The 15,713-nt window shown below is 44.4% G+C and overlaps 1 long non-coding RNA gene across 1 annotated transcript; it reads left to right on the top strand.

Moving 5' to 3' along the window:
- Window positions 1–6,210: 6,210 nt before the first annotated feature.
- LOC123573960 (uncharacterized) lies at window positions 6,211–15,278 on the top strand. Its single transcript, XR_010587376.2, has 3 exons — window positions 6,211–8,780; window positions 10,190–10,318; window positions 14,848–15,278. It is a non-coding gene; the product is annotated as an uncharacterized lncRNA (long non-coding RNA).
- The last annotated feature ends 435 nt before the right edge of the window (window positions 15,279–15,713 follow it).

Below are 15,713 nucleotides of genomic sequence, written 5' to 3'. Positions count from 1 at the left end.
AGCAGGTATCATCTCAGGCAGTGTGATGCCAGAGTTCCTGCTCTTGGCCACTCCTCCAGGCTACCTCTCTTAGACGACCCAGAAAGTGATGGGGTAGAGGACAAGCCTGCATCTTCCCCTCCACTTGGTCTGTTGAATGGCCTAGAGGCAGAGACATTCCCCTAGCATGTCTTAAACAAAGTCAGAGGAAGAGTCACACCCTCCCATAGGAATTTTCCAACTTCCCACTAGACCTATTGGGACTAAATCTAAGAAAAATGGATAATATATCAATAGCAACTTAAAAAAAATTTTTGGAAGGAAAACTCCCTGGCAGAAGTCCAGACTTCTGAGATAAGAGACCCCAGTCTTATTTTGGGCCATGTGGCTTAATGAAGAGCCTCCTAACTTTAAAGTCAAATGAACACATAATCATATGTTAGTCCTGATATTTTTTGGCCATGAGACCTCCCTCAGCCTTAGTCTCCTCAGCTGTGAAAAGAGTTTAATAAAACTTACACTGTGGAGTTGTTCTGGGCATTAAATGAGATAATACATTGAAACTCCCTGCACAATACCAGAAATACCGTTGGCTCTCAGTGAAGGAGCATCATACGCTCTAATATGGTTTGGCTGTGTCCCCCCTCCAAATCTCATCTTGAGTTGTAGTTCCCATAATCATAATCCCCATGTGTCATGGGAGGGATCCAGTGGGATCATGGGGGTGGTTACCCTCATGCTGTTCTTATGATACTGAATGAGTGTCTCATGAGATCTGATGGTTTTATAAGCAGCTTTCCCCCCTTTTGCTCAGCACTTCTCCTTGCTGCCACCATGTGAAGAAGAACATGTTTGTTTCCCCTCCCGCCATGACTGTAAGTTTCCTGAGGCTCCCCCAACCATGCTGAACTGTGAGTCAATTAAATCTCTTTCCTTTATAAATTACCCAGTCTTGGGTAAGTCTTTATAAGCAGTGTGAGAATGGACTAATACACTCCCCCATTTCAGCCACCTTGCATGATGACTTTCAGAGCAATGATTCTCTTAAGAAGCAATTGAGATTTTTGAACCACTCCACTTGTCTCTGAAATTGGGACCCGTCAGTTCAGAGACTAGACATTCTGCTCTATGACCACAGCCTTAAACTTTGTCCTGGCCCTTCTGGCTTCTACCACCTCTGACACCTACCGTCAGCCTGATCTATGCCAGGCCTAGCATCCATGGACTCCTCTAACCGTGCTCTACTTCTTTCGGGGCAGTGGAGAGGAAGGTTCTATGCCAGGCCTAGCATCCATGGACTCCTCTAACCGTGCTGTACTTCTTTCGGGGCAGTGGAGAGGAAGGTTCTATGCCAGGCCTAGCATCCATGGACTCCTCTAACCGTGCTCTACTTCTTTCGGGGCAGTGGAGAGGAAGGTTCTATGGCAGGGAAAAACTTCTGAATATAGAACTTGGAGACTGGCCAGGGCTTAAGTTCTGCATCTACTACTGACCTAGGAAAGTATCCGTCTCTTTGCCATTTGGGACTGAATTCCTTTATCTGTAAAATGGGGAGGGGAAAGTATTAGACTGGGTATCACTGAAGCCATGCCTAGGCCCTCTTCAGACTAGTAACTTCTTCCCTATCTAGGTCCCTAGCACCCCAAATTCACTGACTGGGAAACTTCATGGCTTTATAGCCTAGTGTTACTGGGTTTTCTGGAGAATGAAGGAGAAAGAGAAATGCAAAACAGCATTGCAAGATGAATATCCCAGGCTTCTGTGAACTCGCTAATAAAATAAAATCATGAATCAGTCTCTCTCACCCACTCCCCCCAAAAAAGAACATATTTCTTTTGAACTTCCTGCAGTGGCAAAGAAAAGCCTTTACCTTCAGAGCCAAGGCTATTTGTATACTGTCCCCATGTCTTTTCACCCAGAGCTCATCGCACAGACAATAGCAAAGGCAAACGAAAAGACAAGCTATTGTTTTGTTGTATTTATATCCTGATGTAGGAAACAGCATGAAGGTACTGTCAAGGAAATTCAGTAAGTCTCGGTTCTAGGGTATGTATACAGTTTTGGTGCCAAAGGCAGCAGGGCCAGATGTTGGAGGACATGGTCTCCCTGAAAGAACAAAAGAGAAGTATGTTGGGATTCTACAAAGGAGGAGAAAAGCCAGGAGTAATCACGCAGGTACCCACCAAGTAAGCTCTTGCAGAGGCCTGGTGGCAGCCTTCTCTCTGGGTGTCAATCCAGACACTGCTGCCTGACAGCTATAAGATCTTGGACACAACTGTAATCTTTCTGTTCCTCAGTTTCTTCATGAAATGAGACTAATAACAATGCCTAGTTCACAAGGCTTTAGTGGGAATTAACAACTTAGTATATATAAATCACATAGAACAGTGCCAGATATATACTAAGCACTCATTGTTAGTGAATGTTCTCATTTTATATATATACACATATATAAAAATTTATACATATATATATATATATGTCTAAGAAGTTCTGTGATCCCAGAGCTATAATTATATACCTTTACTTCCATTTTAGGGAGACTGAGGTTCAGTTGAATTATTGTTGGCTCTGATACTGGACAAACTTGGATTCTGTTACTTACCAGCCCTGATCTGGGCAAGGCTGCATCAACAGTGGAGTCAAAGTGGCTCAAGGCTTAGGATTGCTCAGAAATATGGTCCTGCTCCAGGGAATCTAGGGATGCTGTATTGTCTAGACTTGTGGGACCCCCTTTAAGCCTCTTTCTTCCATCATCATAGTCATACCATCATAAGTTATCATTCTCATTATCATTGTCATTATTGTGATCAACTAGTTAGCCTCTTTCACTTACCTTAATGTTATGTAGGTTCATTTATGTTGTATTTTATATATAATACATGTTGGATTATAGTTTGTATCAATACTTCATTCCTCTTCATGACTGAATACTATTCATTGTATATACATACCACATTTTATGAATCCATTCACTCACTGATGGACAACTGGGCTGTTTTCACTTTTTGGCTACTGTGAACCATGCTGTTATGAATATTGATGTACAGATTTTTGTTTAAATACGTTTTCAGTTCTTTTGGGCATATACCTAGGAGTGGAATTTCAAGGTCATACGGTAATTCAAATTTCAGCATTTTGAGGAACCATAAAACTGTTTTCCATAGTAACGGTACCATTTTACATTCAGCAGGACTTTGATGTTAAAAGAAGTAGTCCTGGTGGTTAGAATTTTCTCCTTCCTGACTCAGTGGCGTGGAGGAACTGCCCAGTGGATGGGAGGGACAGTAAGTGGGGGCCTGGACCTCTCTGCTGCCTCATTAATCCTTAGTTGTAGGAAGGCACTAACTGGGCTCTTTGCAAAGCACATTTTACTAAAACAGTGGGGAAGCAGGAGGGGGATGGGAGAGAAGTGGACAGAAGACTCTGAACGTGACCAAGTCTAAGCAAGAGGCCATTATATAGACCATTATGTGTAGACGGTTTTGAACCCTAATCACTTTATTCAAAGAGAACCTTGCTATTCTTGTGCATTTATTTATGGTAGTAATTGCCCACAATCTCGAGGTCTCCAAGATATTTGGTGTCCATGTCCTATAGCAACTTGAAGGGGAGCATGTGTCAGAACCCCCTTAGAGGAGCAGGGGCAGATCAGGTTTTCCAGGAGCACTTGCCATAGAAGCCAATAGGTTGGGCAAGGAAGTTACTGGAGTGTCTGGAAGAGCAGGACATTGAGGGAAAGCACAGAGGGTTGGAGCCAGGGAGGCTCTGCCATTAGATGGGGAGAGGCAGAGTGCAAGCAAGAGATAGAGCAAGCCATTAGGAGTCAGAGGCCAGGTCTGCAATCCTATAAGGCAAAGACAATGGGGTTCCGCAAGAGGCATTGACCATGGATGGGACTGGGTGGCCAGGGCTCATTATTCTCAGGGGTTGTCCCATTAGCTGTGAGGACAGTCAGAGTGGAAGAGGCAGAGTCTGGGCAGGCAAAGAACAGCCTTTCTCAATAGGTTTCTGAGACAGCTTATTAAATGTGTGTTCAGGGGATTTTTAAACTTTACCCAGATATTTTTTAAAAGATATTGACAACATGAATATATTATAAAACCTGAACCCTGTAAAATGCAAAGTGTTCCTCCTTTGAAAACAGTCACCACAGTTCATGTTCTATTCTGTTCTGTTTTTTTTTTAAATATATAATTTCAACTTTTATTTTAGATTCAGGGGTACATGTGCAGATTTGTTACATGGGTATATTGTGTGATATACATGTGATGCTGAGCTCTGAGGTAAAATGATCCTGTTACCCAGGCAGTGAGCATAGTAGCCAATAGTTAGTTTTTCAACCCTTGCTTCCCTCTAGTATCCCCCAGTGTCTATTGTTGCCATCTTTATGTCTATGTGTACCTAATATGTAGCTCCCACTTATAAGTGAGAACATGCACTATTTGGTTTTCTGCTCCTGCATTAATTTGCTTAGAATAATGGCTTCCAGCTGCATCCATGTTGCTGCAAAGGACATGATTTCCTTCTTTTTCATTGCTGCATAGTATTCCATGGTGTTTATATACCAGTCTTATATTGACAGACACCTAGGCTGATTCAATGTCTTTGCTGTTGTGAATAATAGCAAATTTTATGTGCTTTACTGTGAAGCACATAAAAATGAATGTGTCTTTTTGGTAGAACGATTTCTTTTTATTTGGATATATACCAGTAATGGGATTGCTGCTGGGTCAAATGGTAGTTTTGTTTTCTTTGAGAAATCTCCAAACTACTTTCCACAGTGGCTGAATTAATTTACATTCCCACCAGCAATGTATTTGTGTTCCGTTTTCTCCACAGCCTTGCCAGCATCTGTTTTTTTTTTTTTTTTTTTTGACTTTTTAATAACAGCCATTGTGAGTGGCGTGAGATGTCATCGTGGTTTTGATTTGCATTTCTATGATAATTAGCAATGCTGAGCATCTTTTCACATTTGTCAGCTGCTTGCATGTCTTCTTTTAAAAAGTGTCTGTTCATGTCTTCTGCCCACTTTTTAACAGGGTTGTTTGTGTTTTGCTTGCATAGCTGCTTTCCATATTCTTTTCTATGTTATCTAGAACTATAATGAAAGTAACTACCCAGCACTTTGGGAGGCTGAGGCAGGCGAATCACTTGAGGTGAGGAGTTCAAGAGTAGCCTGGCCAATATGGTAAAACCCTGTCTCTATTAAAAATACAAAAATTAGCCGAGTGTGGTGGTGCACACCTGGATTCCCAGCTACTCAGGAGGCTGAGGCAGGAGAATTACTTGAACCCCCAAGGTGGAGGTTGCAGTGAGCCCAGATCGCACCACTGTACTCCAGCCTAGGAGACAGAGGGAGACAGAGTGAGACTGCGTCCCCCTACCCTCCAAAAAAATAAAAAAGGAACTGGGTCTAAGACAGGGTACCCAATCTATTTCTAAGAAGATGCTACTTCTCATTTTCTGGAAACACTGTAGCAAAGAGGAAGGGACAATAATGTTCCATAGTGGGTGGGTAGATATAAAAACCCCAAGATGCTCATTTCAGACCCAAAGTGACTACTGCTTGCTGCCCTCACCTTTCTGTGCTGGTAACACTACCAGCCCCTCCAAGATGTGGGTGATCTCATGAGTGTTTGGAAGAATCCCAGGACCAGGCTGGGGGATCGTCAAAGCTGTCTGGATCAGTACTGGTAGATCAGGAAGCCGTACTGAGTAAGGCTAATGCCAGGTCTCCAAACTGCCACTGAGCATCAGGGGTCCTTCTCACAATATCTTTCTTTCTCTAGGTCAATAAATGATTCTGTCCCTAGAAACAAGAGCAATGTTTATAGAAGAGTCAACTCTGAGACCTTGTGCCGGTACAAGAGGACTATCTCATCCTGCTCCCCTGCAGGCACTAAATGAGACAAAATTCCTTCTGGAGTTCAAGTCCAGAAGGCTGCCTATGCTGTTAATGGCGGTATACTGAGTTAAGAGTAGTCGGGGAGATGGGAATATTGGGTCCACGATTCTGCCTGGAGGGAAGATTGTGGTCTCCTCAGTCCCGTGGGGTAGGGGTCCGGGCTGATGATAGCGCCTCCTGGTGCAGAGCATACAAACAGCTGAAGATCTGCCTGGATCCCCTACCCCTCTATTTTTTCCTTGTGGGAACTCTGTATAACTTGGAAAGAGCGAGGACATCCTGGCTCGCAGCTGGCCAGCTCCACCTGCGACCTGGACACCCCCGCCCCTCCCTGCGGAGCCCGGCGAGTTCACAGGGCTGCCTCCGCTTCTCCCAGCGTGTCTGCTCTCCTGGCCTGGCCTCCAGACCTTTTCTCCACGGGCAGCGATTTCCAAGGCTCTCTCAAGACTCCAAACCACGTTGTTTGGGAGTGAAAAAGTGAAAGCACACATCGTGTCATTAGAGCAGCAGGGACCAGCTGCTGGGTCAACACTTCCGAAAACAGCGCTTCCTGGGGAGCGACCGGGGCATCTCAATCTACGGTTTGACCTCCTGCCAATTCTCATGGTGTCTTTATACATTTTAACACAAAAATAAGATGTTTTCACTTGAGAGCGAGAGGGAAATGAACTGTTAAGGTGCTCTGTCGCCAGAGAAATGAAGTTGGGGGGTAAATTTTAGGAACCCCCGACCCCCTACCGAGGGAGGATGCGAAGTCTGCGCCTGAAACGCGAGCGAAACCCCCGCGCGCTTCCCGGGGTGACGCACATGTCTGCGTTTCTTTTTGCTTTTGACCAAAAGTCGCAAGAAGGGGCCTCCTCAGGGGACAGTCGGGGGCGCTGTGCCAATCGTTCCTGTCCCCCGACCCAAGTCAACCGCAGCCCCAGGCCAAGGCCGCCCCGGCCGGAAGGGCCAGCTGGTGGGGGCCGTGGGGGGCTGGGGACCGCGGGTCCGCCTACCCCGCCTTCCTGAAGTGGAGAGTTTCGGCCCCAGCCTAGCTGGCGTGGACTCTGCCTGAACCACGCCTGGGATGCTTTTGCCAAAGGAAACTTGGGGGGTGGGGGGCGGGGCGGGCGACGATCCCCCTGCCCCCCCGCCCCGTCCTCCTCGGCCGGGAGCCGCGCTGGGCCGGGGTCAGCTGGCTGCCTTTGTGGCCGCTTCCCAGGAAGGAAGAAGCGTTGTCTGCAGATCAGTTGATCCGCGGGCTTTCCTGTGCCGGAGCGCCGCCGTTTTCCGGGGACGGCTGCCACCCCCGTGATTCCCAGCCGGGGTTGCCGGCGGTGCGTGAGAGCCGGATAAATAGGCCATTGTGAGGCCGCTCAGTTCCAGGTTTCTTATCACAGTATCCACCAGTGAGAAGCAGATTCCGCCCCTGATGGAGCTCATCCCAGCTTCTCTTTTCTTTCTCTGCACAGTTACAGCCATTTCTATTTTTTGCAGTTGTAAAGGGAATATTCAGAAAGCAATTTATTGTGTACGACAGGGACTTAAGGGGGCGTGTCTGCAGACTATGTTCCCACCGGGGCTGGGGTTCGCAACCTTGAATTTAGCTCCGTGGGCTTTGGTGTGTGAGGTTTCTACCGGCCCACCGCCCAAGGCAGGCATGTCCTTAAACACCAGCTCCAAGTATCAGGAGGGCAAGTCCGTAGGTCTCTAGATCCAGTGGTTTGGCCTTTTGGTGTTTGTTTTGTTTTGTGATAGCCTTGATCTGCTTTATGGACACTGAACATTTGAAGGTCGAGGGAACACGAGTGAAAACAGGTCAAATGAGGGAGTCTCTGAGGAAGACTGGTGGTTTGGGAAGAGCGGATGCTGATGGTGTTGAGTGTCCGTTTTGTTTTTGTTTTTCTGCTGCAGCAGTCGCAGGGCTGTGGAGGGGTTGGGGTTTCCTGGTGTTTAACTTACTGGATAGTCATTGCTAGGCAGAGCTAGGTTTATGAGCCTGTGACCTGTGTTCAGAAGCCGACTAGTTGGATGTTCTACTGACACCATCTTGACATACTTAATAATTTTTGAAAAGGACTCTGCATTTTCATTTTGAACTGCGCCCGGCAAATTATGTAGCCAGGGCTGTTAGGAGGCTCTCAAATTCGTTTGAATAAGCTTGAATAACGGTTTGAATAAGTTCCCATTTGAGATAAGGGCCTGCGGTTAGTTGATAAGCTGCTGAAGATGATTCTCTTAGTTTTCAGAATATCTACTATGGCTGTGCTGACGGATTAGAGCAGGTTCCACAAACTAAACCAGGCTGCCTGGCGTCGTGGGCATCTGCAGGGAGCGGCACCAGCCCCCTGCCAGATCAGAAGAGTGCAGCCAGGCAAGATTAGCTTCCTTCTGCCTGCTCAGACTTCATCCTTTAGAAAGCATAGAATGTGCACCCCTCAAAGACCTAGCGATTTCCTTAATAAGATGCTTATATGTGCTGTTATTGCTTCTCTTTTCTTTTCCACTCTGAAATGCCTGGCTTCCAGGGTTGAAAGTGGATTCATCCTATCGAAAATATTCTATCGTTTTGGGGCACTGTGTTAATACTTCCAGCACCTGCTGGGGACTGAGTGTTTGCATCCTCCCGAGATTCAGATATTGAAGATCTAACCTTCAATGTGATGGAATTTGGAGCAGGATCTTTGGGGAGTTATTAGATTTAGATGATGGCATGAGGGTGGTGCTCCGTGATGGGATTAGTCTCTGTAAGAAGAGAAATGGAAACTAGAGCCTTTTCTCCCTTCACTTGTATGAGGACCCAGCAAGAAGGTCGCTATCTGCAAGCCAGGATGAAGGCCCTCATCAAGAACAGAATCTGCTGGCACCTTGCTCTTGGACTTCCCAGCCTGCAGAACTGTAAGAAATAAAGGTCTGTTGTTGAAACCATCCAGCCTACGACATTCTGTTATAGCAGCCTGAGCTGACTAAGACAACCCCTAAACAACTCTTGAGAAATTACTCTAAATCAGGGACTTTGCATTTCTCAGAGACAGGGGAAGGGAAGTTGGCAATAGTTCTAAATAAGGAAAATGCTATCTTTTTAGAAATAGTTTGTGTAAGAAACAATTATTTTGGTTTAATGCAAAAAATATTCCCTTCAAATGAATATGTGTTTACTTGCTTACTCCTTCACTCATTAATTTCTAGCTTCACTTTTCATTTACTCAACAGCATTCATATAGGACAGGTAATAGAGGAGACGTTGTGACATTACAATAAAAGAGAGAATTCCCTGCCCTGGAGAGGCTTTGGAATAGTGGAGATGTAAAGAAATAAAGAATACAACGTAATGTTACACGTGCTGAAATAGATACCTATCAGGATATTTTAGGGCCACAAAGGGGTTATTTGAATCACTTCCATTTGCTCATTAATGAATTCCCTAGGGTGTTTTTTTATGAGCCTTATTATTATTATTATTAAGGTGTTTTGGAGACAGAGTTTCACTCTGTGGAGCTGGAGTGCAGTGGTATGATCTCGGGTCACTGTGACCTCCGCCTTCTGGGTTTAAGCGATTCTCGTGCTCAGCCTCTCAAGTAGGTGGGACTACAGGTGTGCAACACCATGCCCAGCTAGTTTGTGTATTTTTAGTAAAGATGGGGTTTTGCCATGTTGGCCAGACTGGTCTCAAACTCCTAGCCTCAAGTGATCTACTCACCTCAGCCTCCTAAAGTGCTGGGATTACAGGCATGAGCCACCATGCCTGGCTGGACTATTATTAATATTATGTGTAATGTTATCTATTACTTAACAGAAAATATAATAATATAGTATAGTATTAATATTAATATTTGTTAATTTTAATTATTAATTAAAATATTTGATTTTAATATGAATTAAAATGCTATTTATTAATAGTATATATTATTGGTAATAGCATTCATACAGCAATTGACGTGTTCACTGTGCTAAGCAGTGTACATGCATTTTCTCCGTTTACACTCATGATTAATTAGGTTCATTTAGAAACTCTATTGTATACAAGAAACTGAAACTGGGACATTAAATAAATTGCTCAAGGCCACACAGTACCTAGTGTAGAGTCAGGATTTTATCCAGCTGGTCTCTTCCAAAGTTTGCCCTCTCCAGGCTATACTGTTTCCAGCAACACAGCTGCAGCACCATGTGAAATCAAGGTTTGTACAAAGCATCAGAAAAATGCCATCTACAATTTCACGTGATCGTTTCCCTTTTCACAAAGTGCACTAAGACTGATACCTCCAAAAGAGAGAGGTTTGCTCCCTCCTCACTAGAAGCTTCATGTTTTTGCATCAACAGGTTGCGGATGCCAGTACCACAGACGGTTCTCGGAGGATGCAAGTAAATTTCTAGAATGTGGGGTAGAACGAAGAACAGTGTTCCATGGCTTCTCAGAGGAGATTTTTATGGGCATGCCATTGCTTCCAGGTAACTGGTAAATTCTACTCCTTGTGGAAGATTCTCTATCTCCATGCCTACTTCTTAGGAGGCAGATTTAGTCTATTTATTTATTTATTTATTTATTTATTTATTTATTTATTTATTTTGAGATGGAGTCTCGCTCTGTCGCCCAGGCTGGAGTGCAGATGTGCGATCTCTGCTCACTGCAACCTCCGCCTCCCGGGTTCAAGCGATTCTCCTGCCTCAGCCTCCGGAGTAGCTGGGACTACAGGCAAGTGCAGCCACTCCTGGCTAACTTTTTGTATTTTTAGTAGAGCTGGGGTTTCACCATGTTAGCCAGGATGGTCTCTATCTCCTGACCTCATGATCCGCCCGCCTATTCCCAGGAACCCCTCTAGGCTGGTTGGCACTTGTGGCCCCAAGTAATAAAGATCATATGAGTTTGAGCTTTTGGAGAATTTCCCTGAGTCTTAACACACTTACACACAAAGTTGCAATAAGAAGGGGATGGCAGAGGGCGGGTATGGGGGCAGAACAAAGTTCTTCAAGTAGCCGGGGATAAGATCACAGAACATCAGAGTCAGTGTCAGAAATAGAATTCAGGTCTTCTGATGTGTTCTGTAGCACGTTCCCTTCTGCAAGGAGTAACCTCCTTGGAACCTGAAACAGGGTTGGCTTAGAGCAGAAGCAAAGCAAACCCTGGCTTTTTTCTTAAGGGAGATTTTTTTTCCTTTTTTTTCTATTCTGGAATCTAAAGATAGATAGATTCCTTGGCTGGGTGCTAAATGCTTTCATTAGGGAGAGGCCCTATGTGGCTAAATTCAGTTCCTCCCACCTTGAGATAGTCCTTTTGCTCTGACCTTGACCTGAAGGTTTAGCAAAGCTGTGAAATGGAAAGCAAGTCTGGAAAAGACCAAGCAAAGAAAGAACGGAAAGAAAAGACTCATTCAGGGTGACATTGTGGGGCAAAAGGTGTCCAATTACCAGGCTTTCTATTGCTGCTTGGGTCCCAGCACACGGAAGAGCGACCTAGGTTGGCCTTCTAAAAATTCATCTTGTTATTATTTAAGTAGAAAACATAACCAGTGATACCACTGGAATCTGATAAGGGTTTTCATACTACATGGCTAATGAATATTAACCCTAGTTGTAGATAAAAGATGACAGATTTAGAGAGCTCAGAAACAAGGTAACATGTAAATAAAACCTCTACTTGTATAACTTTTTGGAAACACTGTGGCAGCTTTCTGCTATCTGGCCTGGAATCACTAGGTCACCAAGGAAACTGTGTAGATGGGTGTCTTTGCTCCTTTATTCATCATTGTTAGTCAGTGAAAAACTGTGGTTCTTACTCTGTGCTGTGGATAAATAAGATACAAGCTCATCTGTCCTCGGAGAGCTTATGATGTTGAAGGAAGATCAAAAGGAAAAAGTACATGAACTTGAGACTGAGACACGGCAGGGGCGGTATGAGGGACCGATGGGGCTGGGACCATAGGCAGCTGTCTGCCTGGGTTCCTTTGCTTTGGGGGAAAAGAGCTAGTGAAGGGGAGGTTTGTACTTAGCACTCAGATGGAGCTCAGGGTGAGGGACGGACAAAGAGGTCAAACTGGTGCAGACTGGCAGAATATGCCATCCCAAAATATGCCACTTTAACATAGGGCTTACATCAAGTGAAAGGCACTTGAAAAACAGCAGAGGCAAGATGAACATTCTAATCTTCCCCTTTTCTTCCTGAAAATAGGAGATAAAACCTCCCGTGGAAAAGATTCCCTCCCTGTGCCAGGAGAAAATAAACATTCTTTGATGGGGAGTCATAGCCAAGAGAATTTTGTACAAACAAACCTTGTTAAGATAATTCATATCTTCCTTTAGCTTCTACACATAATTAAGTTACTTTTACATGATTGCCTCCCTTTGTTTGACCTAATACATGCAGGTTTTGCTAATTCTGTGGGTCTTTATTTTCTTATGAGGACTCTTGTATCATGCAAAACTGAGGGGAAATTTGTATCCTTTTGTCCTGTTTATCTGTCCTCTGTCAATTTAATTATCAGGCCTAGCTTGAACCCTAAGTGGGTGGAGGTAAAGCTTTGCTTCACCTCCATGGCAACTGTTCTCAAGGCCCTCCCCAAGGGTTAGGGATGCATCCTATGGAGAGAGGGCTCTCCAGCTTCCGGAAGTGTGCATGGGATTCCTCTGCATTTCTGCTTAGGTCATGGAAGGCACTGCCTCAGTGAGAGCTGCAAGAGAGCCGCTCCTGCATCACTAGCTAGGGTCACAGCCTGGGAAGGCCCTCACCTCCCTATTATCCCCTGGGTGATGGCCCTCATGGCATGGGCCTCAGCATTGTTTGGGGGACTACGTTCAGAAAAGCCCACCTTTTCTAGAACAGTGAGCCCGTGGGAGATACATCTAGAACTCCGTGGGTTTAAAGTTGAGAGTGGTGAAAGAGGTATGTTTGATGGGTGGGCGACTTTTGGCACCATTATGGGCTAGAAATCTACCACCATGAGACACCCGGACATTACATAGTTTACCTAATGAGCCCAGTGATGTACAAGAGTCCTGAAAGTTGTCGATAGAGAAGATTCTAATTCGAAATAATTATAATGTGTGATATCTAGGTGAGCTGTCATTTTGCTTACCAGTCATTGCTGAATGACTGACTTCTCTGCCTTGACTAGATGCTGAATCGCTCCCATAACTGAACTCAACACAGACATACTCCCCTCCCACCCCATCACCCCTGTGCTTGGGCCTCAATTAAGTTGTGTTTGTATAAAAATTTAAAAATTGTATCACAGTTACATAGTAACAGATGTTATTATGAAGCATCTACTAACATCACACTGAACACTGATGTTCAGTAGACACCATTTGAAAGTGTTAGCCTAGTATTTTACATGTTATACCTAAACTATGACCAGGGAAAGGACCGTGCACTGTTTTTATGTACCAGAACTTCCACTGAATAGAATACAAAATAGGTACTTATAAGTAACTTAACTGAGGAATTAACTCTGAGAGTAATTAACTAGTGCAATTTCAAACCCCTTAACTTGGACAATGTCCCATATTCATTCAGAAAATTGTCATTTTAGTAGATGAAATTTAAGAAATACTTTCATTACAGAAGAACTTGTCCTACGGGAGTAAAGAAAATGGTACAATCAAGTCCTAGGTTCAATTATTAGTTGTCTGTGAGTAGGAGGAAGGTGACAAGAGCATGAATGTGCACGCACGCGCGCACACACACACATACACGCACACCAGTGAGTGTGTTGTTCATTGTGATTCTCCATCTTCAAAACTTACCTTAATTACGACTGCCCTTGCATTACTCATAATAGCCAAAAGGTAGAAGCAACCAAAGTGTCTATCGCTGGGTGGGTGAATAAACAAAATGTAGTATATACATACAATAGAATATTACTCAGCCTTAAAAAGGAAGGAAATTCTCACACATTCTACAGCATGGATGGACCTCGAGGACATTATGGTAAGTGAAATAAGCCACTTATAAAAAGACAACTACCATTTAATCTTGCTTACATAAGGTACCTAGAGTAGTCAAATTAGTAGAGACAGAAAGTAGAATTGTGGTTTCCAGGTGCTGGGGGAAGAAAGAATTGTTTAATGGGTAAAAAGTTTCAGTTTTTCCAGATGAAAAAGTCTTAGAGATTGTTGCCCAGATATGTGACTACAGATAACACTACTGAACTGCACACTTAAAAATGGTTAAGATGGGCCGGGCGCGGTGGCTCAAGCCTGTAATCCCAGCACTTTGGGAGGCCGAGACGGGCGGATCACAAGGTCAGGAGATCGAGACCATCCTGGCTAACACGGTGAAACCCCGTCTCTACTAAAAAATACAAAAACCTAGCCGGGCGAGGTGGTGGGCGTCTGTAGTCCCAGCTACTCGGGAGGCTGAGGCAGGAGAATGGCGTGAACCCGGGAGGCGGAGCTTGCAGTGAGCTGAGATCCGGCCACTGCACTCCAGTCTGGGCGACAAAGCGAGACTCTGTCTCAACAACAACAACAAAAAAAAATGGTTAAGATGGAAAATTATGTATGTTTTACCACAGTTAAAAATAACGATCCATGTACTGAAAATCAAGCTTAAGGCAAAATAACATTATTGTCACTCTAAAGAAATGTTTATGATCTTTATGTGGGAAGTGTAAACCTAGATTTTATTCCTGTTCTTGACTGTTAACTAAATACTCTGAGTTTATAGAAAGAGTACTGGAGATTGGTTGCACAACCATGTCATGTACTCTATACTACTGAATTGTACACTTGCACATGATTAAGATGGGAAGTTTGATGTGTATTTTACTACAATTAAAAGGGGGAAAAAGACCTGCAGGCTCAGAAGTTTTACAATTTCTAAAGAGTCAGAGAGAGTAAAACACACCTAAATATACTTCACTTAAAATTTCTTCAATGTTTATTATTTGGAATAAGCAGTGTAGTAGTGTTTTTTAAATTGCTCTCCTTATGCATATCATATTCTTTGAGTTTCTTCTTCTTCTTCTTTTTTTTTTTTTTAGATGGTGTCTCACTCTGTTGCCCAGGCTGGAGTGCAATGGCGTGATCTCAGCTTACTACAACCTCTGCCTCCTGGGTTCAAGCAATTCTCCTGCCTCAGCTTCCCAGGTAGCTGGGATTACAGGAATGCACCACCATGCCCAGCTAATTTTTTTTTTTTTGAGATGGAGTCTCGCTCTGTTGCCCAGGTTGGAGTGCAGCCATGCAATCTTGACTCACTGCAAGCTCCACCTCCTGGTTTCATGCTATTCCTCCACCTCAGCCTCCCAAGTAGCTGGGACTACAGGCACCCGCCACCACGCCTGGCTAATTTTGTTTTTGTATTTTTTAGTAGAGACTGGGTTTCACCATGTTAGCCAGGATGGTCTCAATCTCCTGACCTTGTGATCCGTCCTCCTCAGCCTCCCAAAGTGCTGGGATTACAGGCATGAGCCACCGCACCTGGCCTAATTTTTGTATTTTTAGTAGATATGGGGTTTCACCACGTTGGTCAGGCTGGTCTCAAACTCCTGACCTCAAGTGATCCATCCCCCTCGGCCTCTCAAAGTGCTGGGATTACAGGCATGAGCCGCCGCGCCCAGCCTCTTTGAATTTCTTCTAAGCACTGGAGATAGCAATGCGTACTCTACATTATTTCTACATGCACTTTAGGAACCAAGCATACTCCCCTGACTCCCCTTTACATGATAAAGCATATTTGCAGCTTCCATACTTTTCTTGGAAGGTTAATAGTGCTTTGTTTTCCTCTACCACTGTGGTAGGGGCTGCTGGTGCTCACAACACCCAAGGTCCCCTGTTATTGGGATCCCAATAGATTACACTTCTCAATCCCTGTCCACCTGGGTGAGCTGTAAGACTAGTTCCCATC

This window comes from Macaca fascicularis, chromosome 6 (genome assembly GCF_037993035.2).
Source record: "Macaca fascicularis isolate 582-1 chromosome 6, T2T-MFA8v1.1".
Lineage (NCBI taxonomy): Eukaryota > Metazoa > Chordata > Mammalia > Primates > Cercopithecidae > Macaca > Macaca fascicularis.
The sequence above is the reverse complement of the archived record's forward strand: the minus strand, read 5'-3'. Positions and strand labels throughout refer to the sequence as shown.